The 25,231-nt window shown below is 41.3% G+C and overlaps 2 long non-coding RNA genes across 2 annotated transcripts; one reads left to right on the plus strand and one right to left on the minus strand.

The window, feature by feature from the left end:
* Positions 1-10,951: 10,951 nt before the first annotated feature.
* On the minus strand, positions 10,952-11,742 carry LOC134217548 (uncharacterized). The gene is made up of 3 exons (XR_009981087.1): positions 11,338-11,742; positions 11,185-11,266; positions 10,952-11,110 (listed from the first exon to the last, which is right to left on the minus strand). It is a non-coding gene; the product is annotated as an uncharacterized LOC134217548 (long non-coding RNA).
* Positions 11,743-12,682: 940 nt separating this feature from the next.
* On the plus strand, positions 12,683-13,502 carry LOC134217551 (uncharacterized). Its single transcript, XR_009981088.1, has 2 exons — positions 12,683-13,087; positions 13,148-13,502. It is a non-coding gene; the product is annotated as an uncharacterized LOC134217551 (long non-coding RNA).
* The last annotated feature ends 11,729 nt before the right edge of the window (positions 13,503-25,231 follow it).

Below are 25,231 nucleotides of genomic sequence, written 5' to 3' on the forward strand. Positions count from 1 at the left end.
ATTTCAAGTGTTCGGCCGCATGGCCCTCCATTAGGGTGGCTCGAATTAGTATGGGAAAAACTTTGTTCAATTTTTTTGATGGGCCGCCCTCTTATTCGGTACTATTTGATGCCCTGATGCTCTGGACAAAATTTTAGCCAAATCGGTCAACGTTTGGGCGGTGCTAAACCCGTTGGAAATTTATATGGAAAAATGTATGCAGAAACATCCAAAAACAGTAAATTACAGCTGGACTACAGAACTTACGATGAAGAACTATGATACTCATTAAGATCTTGGAGAATTTAATACAGAATGTTATGCAGAAAACCGCGATAAGATTCGAGTTTGCCCTGCTAAGTTATTAGCATTTCTCTGAAATGGGGTATGAGCAAATTTCGTTTCTTTTACCTTTGAAAAGAAATAAATTCACCACTACAACACTCCAGTAAAATGCTAATATCTTTGCGTAATAAACTCTAATTTTCTCGCGGTTTTCAGCATAACATTCTGTATTTTATTTTACAAGAACTGAATGAGTATCATGGTTCTTGATCGTAAATTGTGCCGTCCAACTGCAATTCACTGTTTTTGGATGTTTCTGCATACATTTTTGCATATAAACTTCCAACGAGCTTAGCACTGCCCAAACGTTGACCGATTTGGCTGAAATTTTGTCCAGAGCATCAGGGCATCAAATAGAACCGAATAAGAGGGCGGCCCATCACAAAATTTGAAAAAGTGTTTTTTGAGCCACCCTACCCTCCATCTTTGATTTTGATTTTAAATGTTTGTTTACAAAAATAGAAAATTTATCTAATATATCATGATAGCCTTATAGAGGCGTTAATTAAATATTAAATTTGATAACCTAACTAACTATTTACACTAATATTTACAATAATAATTTGATAACCTAGATTGGAACAAGCGCCCTAATCGCTTCTTGGTCCGAGAAGGCGCAACGAACCCTAAACTTTTCTTTACACTCACGTTAGCGTTCATGTACGGATTTTATCCCGGCCAGACGGTGGACCTCAGATGTTCTTGTCCTGGAAGGGGTGTTGAGGATCATCCTCAGGAATTTGTTTTGGACCCATTGAAGTTTGTGGTGGTGGGTTTTAGCGCAGCTCTCCCAGACCAGCATGCCTTATTCGATCACAGGAAGGATGATTTGCTTGTAGAGAGCAAGCTTATTTTTTCAGGGACAATGACGACCGACGGTTGATCAAAGGGTACTGTAGTTTCAACAAAACGTTACACTTCGTCACCGTATTGTCAACCTGTTGGCGTAAAATAAGCTTGCTGTCGAGGATGAAGCCAAGGTAGTCGGCCTCATTGGCCCATTCCACAGTCGTGCCGTGGAGGATGATTTTACAGTCCCCAGGCGGAACATGTTTAGGGGATTTAGAGTGGGGGAAAATGATGACCTGGGTCTTCGCCGCGTTGATACAGATCTTCCAGTTGATTAGGTACTCTGTCAGGGCTCCAGGCCTCGTTGGAGTTTTGCCACTAGCGCTCTGATCACTCTACCGTTGTAGACGATCGAGGTGTCATCTGCGAAGAGAGACAGAATGCCGCCTTCTGGAGGTTCTGGCATGTCGGAGGTGAACAGATTGAAAAGCAGGGGCCCGAGGATACTGCCCTGGGGGACGCCTGCGACGATGTTGTGCGCATTGGAACTTGCTACGCTGATTGAGACCCGGAATGTCCTTGCCGACAGGTAATTGTTGATGATTTTCATCAGGTAGCTGGGAAGATTGTAGCGTTGTAGTTTGTACACCAGGCCATCATGCCATACATTGTCAAATGCCTTCTCGACATCGAGTAAGGCCTTGGCGGATGTTTTTGAGTTGTTGAAGTGTAGATGTTTAAGGAGTTGCTTACCTGCCGAGCCGTCGGGACATGCTGCTCTCTGGCCACCGAGATTGCCTCTTCGATGGCGCACAGCTGGCGGTCGATACTTTCTGGCGTCTCCGGACGCACCTCGTAATCGATGGTGTTGTCGACGCACTGCTGGAACCGCCGGACGGTTCCATACACCGTCAAAGATGGTAGTAAGCATGCTTCTCTCGAATACACCGAGTGCTTGCAAGTCCTCCTCGAGCATGGTTCTAGTTTCATGTCCGTAGGGGACTACCGGTCTAATAAACGTTTTGTACATCATTTGTATTTCACGACTAACTTCATTATCAGGCGTTAGCAAGGATCGAAGGTAGACGAATTCATCGACCACCTCGAAAGTATTCCCGTCTATAGTAACACTGCTTCCCAGTCGGGCCCTGTCGCGCTCGGTTCCGCCCACAAGCATGTACTTTGTCTTTGACCACCAGTCCAACTTTTGTTGCTTCACGTTTCAGGCGGGTGTACAGTTCTGCCACCTTTGCAAATGTTCGGCCGACAATGTCCATGTCATCCGCGAAACAAATAAATTGACTGAATCTGTTGAAAATCGTACCCCGGCTGTTACACCCGGCTCTCCACATGACACCTTCTAGCGCAATGTTGAACAACAGGCACGAAAGTCCATCACCTTGTCTTAGTCCCCAGCGCGATTCAAACGAACTGGAGTGTTCGCCCGAAATCTTCACACAGTTTTGCACACCATCCACCGTTGCTTGGATCAGTCTGGTAGGCTTCCCAGGGAAACTGTTCTCGTCCATAATTTTCCATAGCTCTACGCGGTCTATACTGTCGTATGCCGCCTTGAAATCAATGAACAGATGATTCGTTGGGACCTGGTATTCACAGCATTTTTGAAGGATTTGTCGTACAGTAAAGATCTGGAGCGGCCGTCAACGAAACCAGCTTGATAACCTCCCACGAACTCATTCACTATTAGTGAAAGACGAGGGAAGATGATCTGGGATATCACTTTGTAGGCTGCATTAAGGATGGTGATCGCTCGAAAGTTCTCACACTCCAGCTTGTCGCCTTTCTTGATGGGGCATATAATCCCTTCCTTCCACTCCTCCGGTAGCCGTTCAGTTTCCCAGATTCTGACTATCAATTTGTGCAGGCAAGTGGCTAGCTTTTCCGGGCCCATCTTGATGGGCTCAGCTCCGATACCATCCTTACCAGCTGCTTTATTGGTCTTTAGCTGTTGGATGGCATCCTTAACTTCCCTCAAGGTGAGGGCTGGTTGGCTTTCATCGTCCGCTGAACTGACGTAGTCATCTCCTCCGCTGCTTTGACTTTCACTGCCTGTACTCTCAGCGCCATTCAAATGTTCCTCGTAGTGCTGCTCATACCTTTCGATCACCACACGTTCGTCAGTCAAGATGCTCCCATCCTTATCCCAGCACATTTCGGCTCGCGGCACGAAGCCTTTGCGGGATGCATTGAGCTTCTGATGAAACTTGCGTATTTTTTTTAGCTGTTCCATCTCCTTACACTCCGCTTCTTCAATGCGGCGTTTCTTCTTCTGAAAAGGCCGGGTCTACTGTCTCCGATTCCGGTTTATAAGACTCAATTCCTTGACCCCGGAATTACTCAGTGGTCTGGTCTAGCTACGGCAGCTTAGCGGGGGTGGGCGCCAAAGGGCTCTTTTAGCACCGGGTCTCAGGGCGATCTGGCGAAAAGGAGCTTTCGGAGCGTTTGAATCCTATCGGAAATTAATAATAATTACCTGGTTTATTGCAACAATGAATCGCCTACTTTGAGCGTGCTTACAGCGGCACACTAGGAGTTAACTTTCTGAAATCATTATGGCGAATGGCATCTAAGGTTCGCTTTCTCAAAACTAAGCACCTTCATCGAAAAAATATTTGGTAGGCGTAGTAGCGGACACCTTGCTACATAACCGTTACCTAAATAGTTTTTCATGAAAAGTTTCTAATTTTGAGAAAACCCGAGTTAGATGTCTTTCGACATACAAATTTCTGGTGGTTTACTGTTGCAAGCTACTTTGCGCATATACTACAGCGGGTGGATGTGACAGCGGCGGGTAGAAAATCAGCCACTGCCAATAATTTATTGCGGCGGACGAATGCGGTTGACAGGTACCGTTCAACTGCGGGCGGCGAAGGCGGCAGTCGAGTATAACGGTCGATGACTACTGCCGACAGGTGGACAACTTCGGAACGCTTGTGACATGTGACAATGACGTTTCCCGTGAAGTGAAAAGACGTATTGCTGCTGCGTAACCAGCTTAGGTACCACAGCATGCAGACGGAAACGAAATTTGCTCTATACAAAACTCTGATTCTACCAGTGGCCCTTTATGGACATGAAGCATGGACATCAAAAGAGGCGGACCGGAGAGCTTTCGGGGCGAAAAGTGCTGCGTGCAATACTCGGAGGGAAACTAGAAAATGGGGTGTGGCACAGACGCATGAATCATGAACTGTATCAAGTATACAAAGAAGAAAATATTGGGAATCGTATAAAATACGGCTGGTCACTTAGTGAGAAAGTCGGAAGAAAGAATAGCGAAAACAATACACTGGAGTCGGTTTTTACGCGGGGGAATCGCGTAAAAAACAACTTCGTTAAAAATCGTTTTTTGTTGTTTTCACGTGTTTCCAAACCTTTTTTAAAAACAGCGTAAAAAAACTTGAAAAAATCTGCGAAAATCGCGTAAAAAACCCGCGTAAATCCCGAAAACCGCGTAAAAAAGGACTTTCAATAAAAAAAACGGTTTTTCGCTATTTTCATGCGTAACCAAAGGTCTGTCGACCTGTTTCAAATATGGTGCATGCTCTTTGTAGTACATAGTATAGAATGTGTATGAAGAATAACTTCTTGGCTATCAAAAACAAAATCCTTAAGTACGGCTTTAAGATCTACACGCGTAACCAAAGGTCTGTCGACCTGTTTCATATATGGTACATGTTCCTTATTGTAGATAGAATATAATGTGTACACAGCATAGTTTCTTGTCTCTCCAAGAAATTCCTGCAGCAAGGCCTTTCCATCTACACGCGTAAACAAAGGTCTGTCGACCAGTTTCGAATAAATTGCTTGCTCTTTGTGGTACATGGAATAAATTCCGAGTGCAAGTAGTCACGTAAATAACGACCCTAGTCAGGGACGTTGTACGGGTCGGACAGGAGAACGACATCGGTCCTCGACTCCGAGACCGACTGCCACATCAGCTGCTGGACAGATGCACAGTGCTTAAGGTCACTCCTGACGGAATCCAAGTTTAAAAGGGCTCGCGTTTTCGGGGGCACACCACTCGATTCAGAGGCGGCGCACAACTGTCATTTTTGTTGATTTAGCTTTGCTGCGTCGCAGCATGCGTGAAATAATAAAAATGACAGTTGTGCGTTGCTTCCGTATCGAGTGGTGTGCCCCCGAAAACGCGAGCACTTTTAAACTTGGATTCCGTCGGGAGTGACCTTATGATTCAACTGTGTTGCTTGCGTGGCTTCTTCTCGTTTTCCTCTCCGATGGGACACGGAGGTCTACCCATAACGTGATAACATGCTTGCTTTTTGCTGGCGCAGATGGACACTTTGGTAACTTATCGCATTCCTGCGCCTTGTGCCCTTCCCAACCACAATGACGACGCAGGTTGCTACGGTCTGGGCCCTTAAAGTCGTAGGACTTATGTCCCGACTCTAAGCACCAACAGTACCAGTCCAGTTTGCTTATTAGGCTTACTGACCAGCCGATTTCAACATTCCTCGCACCATTAACTAGGGTAGGCTAGCTGCGTGCCAAATAGACGACCTTTGTACCGCACTGCTCTCTGACGGCAGAGACGACGTCGTCCACGTTCGTGACCTCGGCCAGTTGCTTGCACTGGAAGATCAGTTCCGTCCCCAACGATCTCACCTCGGCACCGTCACCCAAGATCTCTTGCCGAGCAGCACAAGTCAGACAAAAATTGTTTGCTGTAACTTGATTGTGACTAAATCTAGTCACATATGAGTTGCAGCAACCTATGTGAAGCATGTGTGCTGCTAGGGTTGGGCCAGTCGTCCTGCTAGCTCCACGTTTCAGCACCAAGATCATTTAACCAGTCTTGGTGCGTCTGACGCTTCGTGCGATCTGTTCCAGCGCCGAAAGCTTTTCGGTCGCCTGCATCGACGTCCGCGTACTTATGCTTATCGGTTTTGAGCAGCAAGGCCTCTACTCTGTCCTTAACTTTCTTTGCGGGTCGAGATGCGCTCGACTTCCACTTTGAGCTACTTTGAGCTGCCAGGGATTTTCGGTCTCTTGTACCGATGGCACTGGCCGTACACTCTTGCGGACCGGCGACTTGCGTTCGGTTGGTACCTTTCGCTTCTTTTGGCCGAGAAGTCGCCTTCTACATCCCGATCTGCTCCGTCAAGACGACGTTTGGCCTACTGTCGCCTACTGCTTGGCTTTGCTCTGAGCACCTTCGCCGGTTTGGTGGCTGAGCCGTTTTTGGTTTGGCGCAATATTTTTCTCGTTGGTCGTCAGAGCGAAATCAATCGTCTCTTCTGCCATAGTCGATGTTCCAAGGGAGGAAAAGGCCACAGTTGTGGCACCTTTGTCGGCCTTCTCGCTTCTCCCGGGTGACTGATAAAAGCGTCCTGTTCTTGTCTTACGACTCGAACACCAGCAGGTTCTGTTTCAGTTCATTAATGATGTTCTGCCTTTCGCTTGCGAATTTAATAATATTATCGAGTTACTTGACGACCACCCACATCCCGGGTAGTGGTCTAAATAATGTACCCAAATCGGAAAGAATATTGACAGTGTAGGTTCTATAGACAAGCTGAGGCGAAGACGAGGGTAGCCAAACGAACTCTCAACTAGTGTAGCTAAACGAGCATGACGCCACGATTGCAATCCAAGCAATGAAACGTGTGACGTTAAATTCTCGTGGTACACTTCTCCCTCCCTTATCTCCATTCACTTCTCGGCTTCCACTTATCACTTCTCGTTTCTCACTTCTCTTATCTTACATCTCACTTCTCGTATCAAATGTCTCACTTCTCACTTCCAAATCTCACTTCTCACTTGTACCTTCTCATTTCTCGGCTCTCACTTATAACTTCTCATTTTTCACATATCACATCTTTATCTCATTTCTCACTTCTCACTATTCACTTCTCACCTCTCACTTTGCACTTCTCGCTCCTCAATTCGCACTTCTCACTTCTTACTTCCCACTCCCCACTTCTATCTTCTAACTTCACCCTTCTTGCCTTCCCTTCTCATATCTTACTACTTTTTTCATTTCTCGCTCCTCACTTTTCTCATCTCACTTCTCTCTCCATTCAATTCTGGCTTCTTACTTCTCACTTCTCACATCTTACTTCTCGTATTGAATTTCTCACTTCTCATTTGACGCTTCCAACCCATTTCTCGGCTCTCACTTATCACTTCTCGCTTCTCACATCTTACACCTCACTTCTCGTATCGAATTTATCACTTATAAATCTTACTTCTCACTTATAGCTTCTCATTTCTCGGCTCTCACTTATCACTTCTCGTTTCTCACTTCACACTATTCACTTCTCGCCTCTCACTTCTGACTTCCCGCGTCTCACTTTTCACTTCTCGCTTCCCACTTCTTACTTCTCACTTCTCGCTTCTTACTTCTCACTGCTATTTTATCATTTCTGCCTTCCCAATTCTTCCTTCCTGTTTCTCACTTCTTACATCTTACATATTGCTTCTCACTTCTCCTTTCTCACTTTTCATTTTTCAAAAAACACTTTCCACTGCTCACCCTTTTTTATCAGATTCGTTTGCATTCGGAGTGAACGGACGCGTTTTTGTAGTTCTCTCGCTTCACAAGCTTTTAATTTGTTTCGCTGTTTGTACCGTACATCAAATTTTAAGTGGTATATTGTCCTTAATTTTACTAGTAGTGTCCCTGATCGTTTCTTGTCACGATTCCGCGAAGACTAGTGCGTGCGTCTAACCGGACGGCCGGTTTTTATGCTTAGTATGCAGTGCATAGCAGATAAAAGAAAGATCTAAATGCGTGTGGCAATGCCAAGCGTGATCAGCGTCAGGTCACCAACAGCTGGTTAACCGCGTTTGAACCGTAACAAGAAAGAGGCACGAAAAACTCAAGTGAGAGATACTCACCGAATACCTACCTCAATCGGTGGGGCGGTTGCTCGGAGAGGTGTTCGCGTCCGTAGATAAAATGGTGATATAGTTTGTCTGAGTGGACTAAGTACAAGGCGGAAGATAAGAGTCCGGTCCTGCTGACCGACTCGCTAATCTTGGTGAAAGTGAAGTGTAAGAGCGGCTGAGCAGAATATCCGCAATAAAGAGACTGATCCTCCAATCGGTTCTCCTAAGAGAGGCAGATCTACGAAGAGACCGAGAGTGAATAGGGGAAGTTTCGGTTGGAACTCACTGTGCGTGGGTAACTACAGAGCGATTCCAAGCAACAGCATCAAAATTTAAGAAAATTTTTAATTCATGATTTTCTATTGAGTTGAAACTTTGCACAGTTTTTCAATTTCATCTAAATCGTCATTTTTCGATATCAAATCTTCATATTGAGTCACGACTAACTTTTCAAAAGGGTACACACTCTGCACTGAGAGCGTATAGCGACAGCTGCCATCCCCGGCAGCCATGAACGGGGACAACTCCCCTTGGTGGAATGACCCACCGCTTGGTGGATCGCGCTTAATCGATGGTAGCCACCCGGTCCAACTCTCCCTCCATATATGGACGGAGACAACATGCACGGTGCCCTTCATGTACTCCGTTTAGCAGCGGTAAGTGGCTCATTACCTAAAGTCCCTTTCACGATCCGGAAATCAGTTCAGCAACAGGTCCATGGTAAGATTGAAGGAGCATTCACTGAAGCGCAAGGGACATCCTATGCGCTGTAGGTCCGCAATATGCGACAGGTGAAGTGTTATCCATGTCGTCGCTTATTGATGGTACCCCGGTAACAGTAACGGAACACCCCAGTCTTAACTCCATCCGGTGTGTAGTCAGCTGTAGAGACGTTATCGGCATGTCCGACGCTGAATTACTAGAGGAGCTGAAAGAGCAAGGAGTTAAAGAAGTAAGGAGGATTACACGTAAAGTCGGAGAGACACGGGAGAATACTCCAACCATCATAATTACCTTCAGAGCATGCCAAATTTTATCGATTTCGGCTATATCCGTTGTCGGACCCGGCCATATTACCTTGCGCCCATGCAGTGCTTCACCTGCTGGGCTTTTGGGCATACGGCCAAACGCTGTCAATCAAAGAGCCCCGTGTGCGGCAAGTGCTCCGGTTCTCATGTTATCGTCGAGGACAGGAGTTGCTCCAACGACAAATTCTGCTCTCGCTGCCAATCCAGTGACCACGCCATCTCGGAACGTTCTTGTCCCGCCTATCGACGAGAAAACGAGATCCAAAGAATGAAGGTGGATCTAGGCCTGTCCTACCCCGCGGCCAGGAGGGCCTATGATTCCCGCAAGGCCAACAATACCTACGCGAATGTCATCCCCCACAGTACTTCCGACAAAAGCCTCAGAACTGATATCAATCGGATTCTCGCCCAAAAGGATGCAGAAATTGCCGAACTACGCGCAGCACTCAACACCCCCGTTCAGCCATCTGCACCTAAAGAGAATACTACAATCACCGAACTAAAGGCGGTCGTCGCTAAGCAAGATCAGCAGATAACGCTGCTCACCACCCAGCTCAACAGCTTTCTTCGCTCAGTTATGCCGGTTAATTACATCGCTCCCTCCTCAGCACAAGACCTTCCAACCCTAAAAACGGCCCACAAATTTCCAGCGAAAAGCAGCATTGATTTCAACCCCCTTGAAGGAATTTTCACGGACTCTAGCAATTCCGTATCAATGACCGATACGGAGCTTACTCCGATACCCATCAACCGCCCAGAAGTAAGATCGTCCGGCGCAGTTCCCAAGGCCCTCCTCTTGAAGGACAACGGGCCGAAAATCGCACCGAGAACGCAAAGAAACAGCATCCCTGCTCAACCGCCAAGCACACTCACTAAACGGTCGCTATCAAATATCTCCCCTGCGGAGATAACGCAAACACAAGCATAGAAAAAGGCCAAGCAAAAAAGCAACCGTTGATCTCTGAAGCAACCATCATCATGTCCACATTCAAACCGATAGCCGCACATCACCTCGCCAACTCTTATCGATCGTCGTTTTTCCTCCAAGAACATCACACAACCGAAAGAAAAGCTTTCTTCTTGAGACCAGAAAACACCAAAAGAACACCTTTAGTTTTCCCACATCTACGTGAACGTCACCACCATAACACCAGCATAAAAGAATTCCAACTGAAAAATCACAAACTGATAGAAACTGCAACCAACCAAAAACATTATTACTATGAGACCAGCACAAGGGAAGAACCAAAACTGATTGGACCAATAACCGACTACCCCCACAACACCAGTCTACATCCTTTGACGGACAAGCCACCTTAAGCTGCATACCTCAACAAGAACATCAAACTCAGCTCAAATCACAGAAAAATAAAATTAATTAAACAGACACAACCCCCGGCCGTATTCCGCCGGAGCCCATGCAACACATTTTGTTAGCCATCGACACGACACACTATCACCTTCGTTCCTTTTCCTATATCTGGCTCTACAACGATATCACCGCAAATAATAGGTAGATAAAGAACGAGTGAAATCGAAAGACAAATTATTTCCCGCTTAATTATAAACCATAAGTGGATTATTTATCAGAACGTTCATGATTATAAATAACATTACCCCTACTATTATGATTGCTTTTAATACGAAAGATACACTAACCTCACCATAAATGATATCCACAGTATGGTATGTTGTTATCGGAAAATCGACAATACGGGTAATGGGCGGTTAAGTATAATTACCATTTAAAAAAGGGCATTTTTCATAACACACAATGTGGTATGGTCCAGTTATAATCCGTGTTTTAGGTGAGAACAATATGGAATGTGGTATAAGAACAGTAGAATTATATGAGAAAAAACGGCACACCGTACCCCTTATCTTTTACTAGAAAGAAATAAGCTAGCGATTTCCCCCACAAATAAATGAAACAAATGTTTGTTACATTTTGATTTATTTGTACAATATTTTTTTCGTTTTTCCGTTAAAACAAATATGGGAAATGGAAAGTTGAATCAGCTTATGTCCATATGCTTTTTCCTTGGGCATCCAGGAAGCCGCATCCTCGTCCGCATCTAGGAGAATCCGATATTGACCTGCAAAACACGCAGGAGGGAAACTGTTAGATTATAAACATGCAGATCATATATCTAATTAAAGCAATACTTACCAATATCACGTTCAAATTAAATTATGTTTGAGCTAATGGTGTTCTGCACTCACTTTTTCTGAGACTTTTTCCGCCTCCAAAGCTGTTGGAAACAGTAGAAAATTCTGTTATTTAACAGTATTTGAATGGATTACACAAATTGCATTTACTTACCCATGATCTTCAGCACAAAAATAAATTAAACTTGAAGAAAACACACCAGAACCAGAACATTCTGGTTCCACCAAACCACCCATTTTTTCTGCAACAAAATAAACAACAGTCACACGGAAAAATAATTCTGTGGTCTATTAAACATTATGGTAGAACTAATACTTTTATCGCGTTTTTATCATTGGAAGATATAATTCTTAATTGCTATTCCACACTGCGAGGAAACTAAACTAGATTTAGAAGATACATAAATATTTCATGGCCATATCTCATATTGTAGACATACCATTTGTAAGTCGTTTACAGTATATTATCGATTCCTTTGAATAGAACGGAAGATTAGGCATCATACAGAAACAATGAACTATGACATCATTGCATATAGTACTGTCGATGAAACATGCTGTATAGTATTGGCTCTTTATCAACATACAGTTGCATTGTACATCTATGATTACACAATTAGTAACAGTATTCCTTAATGCAGGTGATTAGTAACAAGAATACTGCAAATGGTTTTCAATTATGCGGGTTATCTCACCCATCTGCATCAGCAAGATAATACACAGAGCAAAAAAAAGTTGGGATTCCAACATTTTCCAATTTTATTTTGAAAGCACGAAGAATTTGGTATTTTTAGGAGTTAAAACTTTTCAGTCAAATGCTAAATTGATTGATCTGAAAGTTTTTTTTCAGTTTAAAATTCTTATTTTTACAGTCAAAACTCTCAGAGCAAGAAATTTAAAATAATCAAAAAAGCTTCATCATTTCACAATTTTGGCAGCACTGTCATGAAGAAATAATGTAACTGGCAGCCCTCGACTGTCGGTGACAGTTGCAAAACAAAATTAAAACCATTGAAACAAAAACAACTATCCCGCGTTCCGGCGAAATGAAGTTCTCGTTCCGCCAAAAAAAATCTCCAGATGCGCTTTCCACATCCGTTATGGCAGAGACGATGGTATTATATAGAGACACGCGGAGAGAATAAAAGCAATTCTGGCTTCACGGCCAGCAGACAAAAAAAATCTGTGCAATCGGCAACATAAAAATTTGTGAGAACTTGAAGTGACTCTCAGTGTGAGGAGTTATTTTGTTTGCTCCAACTACATATTTTGTATTCTTTAGCACCATTTCCTTATATTCAACAATAAAAATGATTAACTGTCTTATATAAATTTGCAATGAGAACTATGAAAACATCTTCATTTACTGAACTTTTCAAACTTTTTCAAAATTTCTTTAATGTTGATTACAATACCAATCTTGCATTTAGTACCTATTGGTAATGTTTGTTTACTTTGCTCGTTTGGTACCGCGTGTGACGGTTCGTTTGGTACTTTCGGCTTCACTGTTTGCGGGTCTCTATCTATAAACAACGTCTCTGCGTTATGGCACCTCCAAGGACATCCTTACTGATGTAGTGAATCCGCTGACGCGAATTAAGCAGAAGGACTTTGAGATTCTGGATTCGTATGTGAGTAGTTTACTGCATGGATGCAAAGAGGATTTCTGGACGTTCACGCAATTCGCAGCAGTTTCATGAGATCAAGATGTCCCAGCGGCATCCGACAAACTCGTCCCGGCCCGACGTCTCTACCATCAATTATCGACCATTAAAACGGTCCAGCATAAGTTGTTTGAAGTTGAACGGCGTTGCAAAATTAAGGCGGCTTTTTTTCAAAAGGCAAGCTGGTGCCAGCTGGCGAAGCACTTCGGAAACGAATTTCATATCAAGGACAAATAAGAGGTAAGGCATAACAAGTTGAATATTATTTCCTCATTTGTTTATTACCTTTTCATTCCACAGAGGTTATCGAGATTGAGAAGTATGAATAACTGGTGTCCGCCAACAATCAATCTACCACTGACCATCGAGTGCTTCATGAACGAATTTCACGCCCATTCGAGGATACAACGTACAACGGTTTAATAATGTTATGCGGCAACTTGCTCCAGCCGATTCTCCAGTGCATCGAAGCCGCTGTGAAAAGAAAAGCCGCTGAACGTTTTTAGTCCAGTTCTGCGGAACATGTATTACATAGGAAGTAGCAGCCGTATTCCGTGGCTTTCAAATATTTTTTTATTGTTTTATGTTTATGATTGATCAATTTATTGAAGCATTGAATGCGATAATAAAAATGAAACATTTAATCAATTTTAAATTTGTAGAATTTTATTTTGGCAAATTCAAAATGAAAATGCAAATATGAAAATGAAAGTTAAAAAAATTGTTGTTTTGAAAGTACCAGTAGTTGACTCCAATGTAAAAATGACATCTTATTTTGAGAGAAAAATGTTAACATAAAAGGTTTGGCGTTTTTCAAAGCTCTTACCGAAGTGACATTTTTTGCATTGGTAAATGTAACAATAGTATACTTTCTACTGAAAATCACTAACTGTTTTTCTTAATTTTACCAACGTTTCTTTGACTTCTACCAACTTTTTTTTTTGTGTGATAGGCATGCATAAATCAGAGACGCGGGTTTTAATAGTGTTAGGGAAAAATATTGTACCTCTCCACCAAAACTGCCGATTATGGTTAGTATCATAGTTTCTCTTAAGATACCATCTCTATTATGGATGTAATCAGATTAATCCCTTTTTAACTGAAGCTAAGTTACCAAAACTCGAACAGCAGACATAGAAATCCCTCTCTGTAGGTCAATAAACTATCTTTGGTCTTTAGATATATAATCAAGAACTAAGCAGACGGTCACATGACCTTTGTTAGTATAAGCAAAAGCATGTACCGGAATCAATTATAGTAAAATACCATGTTCGTTAAATGCCCTCGGTTCGACCCCTTGGTTGGGCGCAAAGGGAGGTTTCATCCAAACCTCACCTTCTTTATTCTATAGTGATGAACTCTTTAATTTACTGAAAAATCACTCTAATGAAGATAAAAAAAACTCACCTTTTACTTCTCGCTGCTCACTTATTACTTCTCACTTCCTCACTTCTCGCTTCTCACTTCTCCCTTCTTGCTACTCACTTCTCACATCTCACATATTACACCTTTTTTCTCATTTCTCACTTCTCTCTTCTCACTTCTCATTCGGCCTAACGGCTGTGGCCAAATGACCTTCGGGACTGACGGCCTTCGCTCTAATGACCCAGCATCGTACCTCCATTAAATATTCTAAGTGATTTCCCTTGAAAAGGGCTTAGTATATTTTTTTGAAAACCGCGTAACATCCGAAATCCGCGTAAAAAACGACTTTTGCAAAAATCGATAAAAAATCAACTTTTCACAATTTTCACGTGATTTCAAGACTTTTTCGAAAAATCGCGTAAAAAATTAAAACCGCGTAAATCCCAAAATCCGCGTAAAAAAAGTCGCGTGTGTATTCAACAGAGAACCACTTGGAAGGCCACGAACACATGCTTCAGCGTGTGTTCATAGGTTCACACCTCAGCGTGTCAATCGGCGAGCTGGTCGGACCTCCGCGGCGTGCACATGTATCCACCGAGAGTCGTTACAATTTCGTTCCGGCTATTTAGGGCCACACAGCCTCGAGCGTTTGTTCAGAAAGAGGCTTTACCTACACCAACTCCAGGATGAGATCATTATCGTCCCGCGCTTCCAAAGCTATCGTTAGAGATTTGAACGATTCCGGTAGCCCTCGCAAAATTAGCACTCTTTCTTCATGAATCTGTAATTTTCTTGTCGCACATACTGCTTTTCGATGTTTGCCAAACAGGACTCCATGTTGTCACCTATGAATAGGGTGACCATATAGTATCCTAAAGGAGGACATGTCCTCCTTTTTCGCTAAAAATCGGTTGTCCTCCTTTTGCACTGAAATGTCCTCCTTTTTGTAAATATTGAGGACACAACAATAATAGACATTAATTTCTTGAGAGTTTTTTCTTGTTATCGCTGAAAAAAAATTTAACAGAGATCCAATCGCAAATAAAACGTACGATTGTGAATATATATTAGGGTGGCTCAAAAAACACTTTTTCAAAATTTTTGATGGGCCGCCCTCTTATTCGGTTCTATTTGATGCTCTGATGCTCTGGACAAAATTTCAGCCAAATTAGTCGACGTTTGGGCGGTGCTAAACTCGTTGGAAGTTTCTATGGAAAAATGTATGCAGAAACATCCAAAAACAGTGATTTGCAGTTGAACGGCACAATTTACGTTCAAGTACAATGATACTCATTCAGTTCTTGTAGAATTAAATACAGAATGTTATGCTGAAAAACGCGAGAAGATTAGAGTTTATTAGGCAAAGATATTAGCATTTTACTGGAGTGTTGTAGGGGTGAATTTATTTCTTTTCAAAGGTAAAAGAAACGAAATTTGCTCAAACCCCACTTCAGAGAAAGGCTAATAACTTAGCCGGGCTAACTCTAATCTTCTCGCGGTTTTCTGCATAACATTCTGTATTAAATTCTTCAATATCTGAATGAGTATCATAGTTCTTCATCGTAAGTTGTGCCGTCCAACTGCAAATCACTGTTTTTGGATGTTTCTGCATACATTTTCCCATATAAACTTCCAACGAGTTTAGCACCGCTCAAACGTTGACCGATTTGGCTGAAATTTTGTCCAGAGCATCAAGGCATCAAATAGAACCGAATAAGAGGGCGGCCCATCAAAAAAATTGAAAAAAGTTTTTCCCATACTAATTTGAGCCACCCTAATATATATTTTGGTTGAATTCCTTTCGAATTCGGATCATTTACATCTAAAATTAATTATTGTTGACCGTCTTAGGGAAAATGTTACAAATATAATAAAACACTGAAAACACGTCGATTACAAAACACTGAAAAAGTTTTTCAAGTAGAAAACAAAATACGTATCTGTTGATACAAAGTGATACCAGTGGAAGTAAATGGAATAATGATTTCCATCTAGCTTTCGATTAAAATCAATGTAAATAACATACATTACATGAGTGTATTAGAAGATGTCAAAGGAATGTTTTGAAATAATAGTTTGATAATTTTACAAAATTGTGAATAATGTCATAGCCACATGGTACGTTTCCTCCAAAATAGTCTAGAAAAATCTAAAAATGGTAACCTGCAACGTGGTTGAATTAAATGAAAATGGAATAGTACTAAACTCGACCCATAACAGATGAAGACATTCCATTAAAAAAGCTGAATAGTTTTCCCAAAAAAATGTGCAAGAATGAATTTCAATTGTGAATCAGAGTTAAATGCCTATTCTCCACTCAACGTGGACTATATTTGGAAGCTCATAGTGCATAATTACAGCATGTTCAAAAATTTGTTGGTAGAAACATAGGACTAAAACTTATGACCTCATTGCAAAAGTATATTTCATACTCAACAATATTCTCTAATCAAACATAAAGTTCCAAATTTACATTAAATGAAAAATTAATTGTAATCGTTTCAGTTTTTCTTGCTAAGATTCTGTGCAATGCTGCCTGAAATGCCAGCATATTGGCATATCAAACATTTGTGTACCATTATTCAGATAAGTTGAAACTTGTTTAAATGAATCTCACCATAAGGTAAAGTGGCCAGATATTTCTTGGACCAATCCGGGACACAAACGTTCAATCGTTTCATTTTTTTAAGTCCTATCAACCGACTACACCCAGTACGATTGTAGCTACTCGATTTTATACAAACAAATATCCCTAAATCTTAGTATTTTAAAGTATTTTTGAAATAATAAATGTTATACCATCAATACTGAGGATATTGTGTAGTACACTGGAATCATCTTTCACGCGACTATTTTACACGATTTTTCGGCCCGGAGTATGTTGGAACCGCATGAAATTGATTTTCGATTAAGGACTGTTCAGTTTATTGAGAGGACAGTTTTACACGACGATATAAAACAGACAGATTGGTCAATTTTGAATAGAATTTATCGTATATTATAATACACTGTTAACGACTGTAATTTTTGAAAAGAGGTAAAACAGTTTAAATCCAACAAAATGGCGCCTATTGTCAAAGCTTCTCGAATTTCGCGTAAACATAAGTTTCTCAACACATTTTTTTATAAGCTAAATAAACAGTTATAATAAACAATGTAAATCGGGATGTCAACAAAATCACCAAGAAGATCAGAAAGAAACACACTGTCATCGATTTGGCGATATCCAGAAACACGAGAGCCTGTGGCAGTACGAAGACGGAATATAAACGGTTTTAGCTGTTGAAAATCCAACAAATTGAAATTGTTATGAATATCTCAAATTTCTGAGTTAGAATTGTTTCGTTGATAATTGGATTTCATGTCTAGAAGGTCAGATAATATATTCAACGAAACAAAACAGATTTCTAAAAAGATTGATGGTTTAAGTTGTTCCGTTCTTTTTCGTCAACAAATGGGCATGAGCAGGACAGGGAGAAACTTCGAGCTACTTCAAGCTCTCATTGGACAGCACTGTTGTGTCTTATGAGATGAGGGTTCGAATTCCGCTTCAGTCATGGAAGCTCTTCGATAACAGAAATATTCTTCATTCTGAGTATGTCTGAGTATTGTCCGTTGACTTTTGTAGGTGAGTGTTCAGTCTGAAAAACCACTGGCTGAAAACTGTCTTTTTCAATCTTTGGATGTTTCAGTCGTTTTCTTGATTACATATTCAGATTTTTAGATCTTTGCTAATTAAAGAATGCTTATTTTTCACATTTTCTGATATCCCAGTTTTTTTTTTCAGATTCTAGAGCAGACTCAGATCCTTCCGATTCAGATTATTGTCATGACCTAAACTTTTCAGAATATATTCAGATATTTTTGGTTCCATAAATCACAGATCCTTAATATTCTCACATTCTGTAGACCCTCCAAATGCTTCAGATTTCTAAGATTTTTGTATTATCCAGAGTCTGACATACAAACTAAATTCAATGATCCTTTGCATGCCTAGATTTTTAATTTACTTACGGAAATTGTCAGATTTCTCAAAATTATTCAAACCTTCATTCTTTAAATTCAGTAGACCCTCTGAACTGCACAAGTTTACCTTTTTCTCAGTATTTGGATCAGTTTAAGTTTGCTAGACACCCATTTACTATAAATTTCATAGATTTTCTAAACTTTAAAGAATCATCATGGAATGCGGGACGTTTTCCGGGACTGTCCCGCACAATCCGGGACGTCTGGTCACTTTACTATAAGGATAGTGAGTTCGTTATTTCTTTGTTATTTTCATAAATTTGTATGTAGTATTTGACTCGACAAACGGAAAATTAGGCAATTTAATATCAAATAAGACATGAAATTTTGGGTTTGGTAAGTTATTTCACATGTCCTCCTTTTACAACCAAATGTCCTCCTTTTTGGCACGATTTGAAGAAATTGTCCTCCTTTGGAAAAATTTCATATAGTCACCCTACCTATGAACCTTGGGATTCTGGTTCGTAATTTGACGAAAGAGCGTCACCCGTTACCCTGGCGTGGATTTTTTTTAGTGCTACTTCAAAACTGACCACGTGTTTGCCGCCGTCGTATTGCTATGAATAAACCATGTTAAACCTCTATAAAAAGCTGCATGTATCCGCAAGTAGGCTCCGCCAAAGCGACCGTGTGCCGCTCAAAGCGCACAAGCCCAAGTCCTGGTGTTAGGTGGGACACTAAACAGCCCTGACACGATGGCCCTCCGGCGAGACAGGAGGTTTGCGCAGGCCCAATAAGCCGCCTGGAAAACCAATAATTACGAACAATATAAGAGATAATGCGACTCGATATAATCGGCAAAGACCTAGGCGTCGAATAAAGGATCACGATTGGAAGCTTGGAACATGGAACTGCAAGTCGCTAGGTTTCGCAGTTTACGACAGGATGATCTACGATGAATTACATCCCCGCAACTTCGACGTCGTGGCGCTGCAGGAGATTTGCTGGACAGGACAGAAAGTGTGGAAAAGCGGGCATCGGGCGGCTACCTTCTACCAAAGCTGTGGCACCACCAACGAGCTGGGCACCGGCTTCATAGTGCTGGGATAGATGCGCCAACGCGTGATTGGGTGGCAGCCAATCAACGAAAGGACGTGCAAGCTGAGGATTAAAGGCCGTTTCTTCAACTATAGCATCATCAACGTGCATTGCCCACACGAAGGGAGACCCGACGACGAGAAAGAAGTGTTCTACGCTCAGCTGGAGCAGACATACGATGGATGCCCACTGCGGGACGTCAAAATCGTCATCGGTGACATGAACGCGCAGGTAGGAAGGGAGGAAATGTATAGACCGGTCATCGGACCGGATAGTCTGCACACCGTATCGAATGACAACGGCCAACGATGCATAAACTTCGCAGCCTCCCGCGGAATGGTAGTCCGAAGCACCTCTTTCCCCGCAAAAATATCCACAAGGCCACATGGAGATCACCTAACCAAGAAACGGAAAACCAAATCGACCACGTTCTAATCGACGGTAAATTCTTCTCCGACATCACGAACGTCCGCACTTACCGCAGTGCGAATATTGAATCCAACCTGTCTGCGCTCAAAACTCTCGACGGTGTACAACACGCGTCGAAGTCGGACGCCGCGGCTTAACATTGGGCGGCTACAAGACGGTAGACTAGCCCAAGAATACGCGCAGCAGCTGGAAGTGGCACTCCCAACGAAAGAGCAGCTAGGCGCAGCGTCTCTTGAAGATGGCTGGAGAGATATTGAATCCGCCATTGGAAGCACCGCAACCGCTGCGCTTGGCACGGTGCCCCCGGATCAGAGAAACGACTGGTATGACGGCGAATGTGAGCAGTTAGTAGAAGAGAAGAATGCAGCATGGGCGAGATTGCTGCAACACCGCACGAGGGCGAACGAGGCACGATATAAACAGGCGCGGAACAGACAAAACTCGATTTTCCGGAGGAAAAAGCGCCAGCAGGAAGATCGAGACCGTGAAGAGACGGAGCAACTGTACCGCGCTAATAACACACGAAAGTTCTATGAGAAGTTAAACCTGTAACGAATTAGTTATCATGCGACGAATGCGAACAGATATTAACCTTTCATTCAGCCGACGCGCCACCTATACGTGGATGTAGAGACTGTTCAAGCTTTTGAACATAAACATTTAAAGCGAGTACCACTTCGGATCTCATTTAAATTTTCTATGCATCTACAGCCACCTTACTCGTTGCCGCTACTAAAGTACATTTCGGATTTTGTTTTCCGCAAATTCGCGAAATTTGTACAATAGGCCAGTCGCAGGGAGAAACCCAGTAGAGAAGATGAGATGGGATGAGAATTCAATTGTTTCCAGCAAAGACGATATTGAGGCTTTGTTAGCAGGATCGGTCGGTCGAAACGATTTGAATATTATAATCGAACCATTTCCAGTTGATCCGCCGAACTAAACAGTCATAGTGCGAGTAAAATCCTAAAACCCAACTGAAAGCAAAACGTGCTTCATAGTGCAGTTATAGAAGTGAGAAACCTGTTGTAAATGATTTTCAAGATTAATATTATAGGTATTTCAATTAGGTCAAGTGAAGCAGTTTAGAATAACTCTCCCTCCTCGATATTGATTCCTAAAAGGCTCGTGTGATCAAAAGCCATTAGGTCAAGGTAAGCAACCTATTATTGCAAAAAGGCAGATAAAGGCATTAATAAATCATTATTCGTACGTGGAACAGCATATCCCACTGTTTGACGTGGGTGTGTCCGAGGGGCAACCACACACGGCTTCGAAAAGTGCAACACGTGACTTCAAACTGCGAGATTGCCTGGCACGTGGTTAACGTTTTCCCGCCAGTACAGCCGCCCACCATCATATTTGAGTGCAATTGGCGCTATTCCGAACCACTGTGCAACCGTTATCGATTGCCCGCAAAGGCGGACGCCCACCACCCACTCCAAGGGCGAGTGACAGCAATTTTGAGCTACTGTGGTAGCTGTCATAACGTGTACACGGAGATTTGAGAATACTCATTAAATGTTTTAAAATCACCCACCTCTAGAATCTATATGAAGCTGTCAAAAAGATGGGTAATTTCAAATTTTGCCAAATGGGTGAAAAGTGCCCGTCTTACAGCAGCTTCATTCAGTCAACGAGGTGGGTGATTTTCATCCGTTTATGGGTGAAAAAATAGTTAGTAATTTTCCGAGAAACTTCAGTATGGTGTTTTTAGAAGATCCATTGCCCGTAATTATTATTTAAAAAACGAAGGACAATCGACAGGAAGGACATCCAAATCAAAACAGCAATCGTAAGTAAATTTCGAGTGTTTTCAAAGTACAGAAATTTATTAAAATACAAAAAATAGTATACAGAATCCGTTTCAAAACTCTCCCGGCCTCTCATAATGTTTCGCCTTTTCTAGTTCACTTCGTGATGGATTGCGTGATGATTGGATATAATGGAATTTGGATGCCTAGATTAGGACCTAAACGACCCAGAAGTCTAGCAAACTGGAACACTGGAACATCTTTGGACTGGAACATCTTTGGACTTTGAAAAATAAATGGCTGAGAATTTCATGTGATTTTTAATAGGTTCAGTATTTTTAAATTGTGGCATGCATAGAATTAAGATAAGGAATAAATAAATATTATGTTGTACGTCCAATTTATTTTTAATTTATCAATTCGATAGAATTATCAGCGCTGAAGTTATTTGACTGCAGATGGGTGTTTTTCACCCATCTAAAAGCATTTTTTGATTCGAGAAGATGAGTGAAAAATACACATTCATTTTGACGTATAAGCCTTCTTCCCATTTATGGGTAAAGCTACTTTACCCACCTTATGGGTTAGTCCACTTATCTCGAAGATGGGTGAAAAAACACCCACTTCTGGGTGTTCCTATTTCTCCGTGTAGTCAAACCTTCCCAGCTCCACCGTGTGATAAGACAACCACCATTCGTTACACGCCGAGACGGAGCATAATGCTACGTTTTGACAGGGCAAGTGAATTGAACAACTCAGTTGAATTCAATTGACTTGCCAAAAGTTGAACATGTTCAACTTTCTTTTCGTTCAAGTGAATTGAATTAAAGTGTTTACACGTTCAATTCGCGTCGGATTCAGGCGACTTGCTCAATTCACTTGCCTTGTCTAAACTTAGCATAACACCAAATATATTATATTAACAATATGGTTCACTTCGAGCTTTTCCATACAACGAAATGGCGAACCATTTGCCGGTGATAACAACATCATCTAGCGAGCAAAGAGGAATCTAAACGTGTTTTCTTCTTGTTTATTCTAGCAAATCTTCCTGCCAATTTACAGTGACAGTCATACTGTTGAAAAGTTTTCATACGACAGTGCCGGGATGTCCATACTTTTCTTTAAATAAATCGATCATCAACAGATCGATTTTTTTTATTTTACACTTATTTCGATAATACAGAAAAATAAATTTTGATCCGACTGGTCCAATAGAAGGTGTTCCGCATACAAGAAAATGCTTGCGGCGCGTTAGAAAATATTGATTCAATTTCTTTTGGGTCGAAAATAATGAATTATTGGCAGTGGCTGATTTTCTACTCGCCGCTTCCACATCCAGGCGCTATAGTATATGCGCAAATAGCCAGCATGAGTTAACCGCCAGAAATTTGTTGGCGAAAGACATCTAACGCAGGTTTTCTCAAAATTAGAACTTTTAATGAAAAACTATTTGGTACCGGTTATGTAGGAACGTGTCCGCTACTACGCCTACCAAATATTTTCTCGATGAAGGGGCTTAATTTTGAGAAATCGAACCTTAGATGCCTTTCGCCATACTGATTTCAGAAAGTTAACTCCTAGTGTGCCGCTGTAATTACGCTCAAAGCAGGCGATTCATTGCAAGCATTAGCTAGTTTTTCGCACGATTTTTATCCATAGTTGCCAGCATCCAGGTGCTAACATATATGCGTGGAAAGCAATGTTTAGTTTTTAGTAAACCACCAGAAAGTTTGCATCACATGCGGGTGTTCTCAACAGTTCTTACTTTTCTAGAAAAATGTATTTGATGTTAGTTAAGCAGGAAGGTATTTGCAACTTCACCTACCAAATATTTTTTGCTAAATTTGTTTCATTTTAATAATATAATCAATATATGTTATCGTAATATTGATTCCAGAACTAATATTTCTAGTGCCTTTCATTTAAATGCTTAAATTTCCTTAAGAGTTAGAATTTCAGTTTTATAACTATGGATGGGTCTGTATCCATGCTTTCACCGAAGGCAAAATTAATAAAAATTGGTCGAGATTTTCTCTGCATCCTCTGCAGTGATTTAACAGATTTGCAAGATTTTTCGCGATTAATTTGTCACAGGTCTAGCGGCTTCCCAATCGTCAATTAGCAGTAAATCCAACAAGAATGTGACTAAAAATTTTGATCTTCTCCGGTATCCAAGGATGTTATCGATCATTTAGTTATATGTTTTTGATCATTTAGTAGTTTGTCAATAACTCATTCCAGAGGCTAAATTTCAATATATGTTGTATGGTGGACTTCTAGAGCAAAGGTTTATCTACAACTCTGCCTAACAGTTCGTTCAATTAATTACACTAATAACGGAGCTATACTGCCGTAATCTGAAAAAGTGACGTATACGCCATTTTCCAAAAATGGTGTTAACGAGTACTACTCGTCGAGCTCTTTAACAGAAAAATGGAAAACATGCATGTTGTAAAATGGCTGTTACGTCACTTTTCCAGATTACGGCAGTATAGCTCTAGTAGCAGTAACTTATACTAAATGATTGAAATTTTGGATTGAAATTTTTTATCATTTAGTATAAGTTACTGCTACTAGCGCTATAACCCCGTTATAAGTTAAATTCAAACATCGACTTGTTAGTGTAGAAAAACCTTCGCACTAGAAGTTCACCAAACAACACATTTTGAAATTTAGCCTCTGGAGTAAGTTATTGACAAACTAATAAGTGATCGAACGCAGATTACTAAATGATCGATAACATCCTTGCCGGTATTCAGTGCTTTGAACATAAATTTTCCAAAACAAGATTAGTTTTTTTTCGAACCCTGGCAGAGCCAAAGAAATCTATTGATATTTTACAGAGTTATGGTCATTTGAATTTTGATAAAGTGTTGCCTCCCCCCCCCCCCTTTTTGTTCAATTCTCGTATGACATAATAAAGTGTAGTTTTTTTGCAGATAAGATAGCCATATTGATAATGAGATCAGGTCCACTATATCACAGAGAACAGATATGGGAGCTCGAACAAAATTTCTTGCAAAACATGTGTAATACCCAAGTAACATTTTAAGTTTTATAACGCTCTTGAAGATCATAATTTACTCTTCAAGAGTATTATAAAACCAGCATAAAACGAAAATGTTACTAGGGTAGGGTGGTTCAAAAAATCAATTTTGCTCTACAGTGCTCATCTGATTCTTTACCATGTTCTGAGTGTCCTCTGAAAATTTGAGCTCATTTGGATTAAATCTGATTTAGCACAAGCCGTTTAAAGTTTGCATGCAAATTAGTATGAGGAAATTTATTTTTTCATTATACTGTTAATGACGCTGCCCCATTAACCGCAGGTTAAAAGAAACCCTACACAGCTAAAAGGAATACACAACAGCTTTCACCCAACGAAAATCGCATGTTGATTAATCGCCCCAATAATTAGTAATCGAATTTAATCTATACCGTAGTTTTCTGGAGCTAATTGCATAACTCCTCAGCAGGCAACATTGCTGCTCGTGGCGCGAAAGATAGCACGCACAAATTCAGGCTACTATGTTGCACTGCACATTTCAGTGATGCCCTCAAAGAAGTTTAACGATCATGACTAAAGATTCGCAACCTGTCTTAAAATCGATTACTAATTATTGGGACGATTAATCAACATGCGGTTTTCGTTGGGTGAAAGCTGTTGAGTATCCCTTTTAGCTATGTAGGTTTTCTTTTAACCTGCGCTTAATGGGGAAACGTCATTAACAGTATAATGAAAAAATAAATTTCGACATACTAATTTGCA

Source organism: Armigeres subalbatus, chromosome 1 (assembly GCF_024139115.2).
Source record: "Armigeres subalbatus isolate Guangzhou_Male chromosome 1, GZ_Asu_2, whole genome shotgun sequence".
NCBI classification, from domain to species: Eukaryota; Metazoa; Arthropoda; class Insecta; order Diptera; family Culicidae; genus Armigeres; species Armigeres subalbatus.